The sequence below is a fragment of the Mustela nigripes genome, chromosome 3 (genome assembly GCF_022355385.1).
Source record: "Mustela nigripes isolate SB6536 chromosome 3, MUSNIG.SB6536, whole genome shotgun sequence".
NCBI classification, from domain to species: Eukaryota; Metazoa; Chordata; class Mammalia; order Carnivora; family Mustelidae; genus Mustela; species Mustela nigripes.
Window position 1 is genome coordinate 111492394 of NC_081559.1, and position 1230 is coordinate 111493623.

The following is a 1230-nucleotide window of genomic DNA, read 5'->3' on the forward strand; positions in this document are numbered from 1 at the left end:
GGTTTGGGAGAAGGGGGTGGGATTATGGACATTGGGGAGGGTATGTGATTTGGTGAGTGCTGTGAAGTGTGTAAACCTGGTGATTCACAGACCTGTACCCCTGGGGATAAAAATATATGTTTATCAAAAATAAAAAATTAAATAAAAAAAAAACACTAATTGGCTCCTTCCCTTCATAGATAGAGGCCAGATGATTGCAAACTCGCTAAAGAAGAAAGACACATAATTGTAATTGTATAAACTCTGCCTTCTAAAATAGTAGGATGTTTTTAGAAGCAGGTAAAATGATGTAACAATGTATTTAAATGTTCTACCTATAAGACATCTTTGTCAACAGAGAGGCAGACAGAAAGGAGCTTGGAATGAGTTTGCATATTTAAGTTTAAGTTTCAATCAATCCCAATTTCTGTTATCTTTGGTGTATTCATTTACTCAACAATTAAGCTATAGTGGCTACCCTTCTCAGGTGCCACATTCAGAGTCAGTTCCTCTAACTCTAGCACCCAGACACCCTAGAGAGCAGTGCTGCTCTGATGTGGTCTGTTGACTATTACTTGCCCCCAAACTGGGGAGGGTCACTTCACTGGCATGAGACAAGTACAGAAATAGAATGTAAGCATTTATAAACTTTAGAACAATTGATCAGAGTATTTCAGTATCCATTGTTTTTAATATTAAAATGTTGGAGCAGGATGGGGATAACAGAAGAGGAATAGAATACCTATAAGAGGAGATGTGTTTGGAGGTTAGTTCCTAAACTTTCTGCCTTGTACTTATTTCTAATAAGGTCCCAGTAGGTATAAAGTTGATCTGACAATCCAGTTCACATCCAAGTTTTCATAGTCTCTCAGTAAATCACTCACTGAATTGAAAGTGAGATTACTTCACTAATCCAAACCCTTGAATTATAGATCCCAGTCTCCATGGCATTTCATTCTTCTGTATTCCTTCTGTAGAGTGAAAGGAAGGAAGGACTGGTAGGCAGATAGGTGGACAGTACTGGAGGTGAGCCCAAAGGAGAAAATGTCCTTGCCAGGCAAAGATGTCTGATTCAGTAGGTAAATACACATTTTCAGTTGCTAACAGCATTTAAAATTTATATGGAAAATGATTCTGACATATTCCACTGGTGGCATTTCTGCTTTGTTTCACATATTCAACAAAACTCATGTACTTGGTACAAAACAGCATTCCAGGTCATGATAATACAGAGGAAAATAAGAGACCATC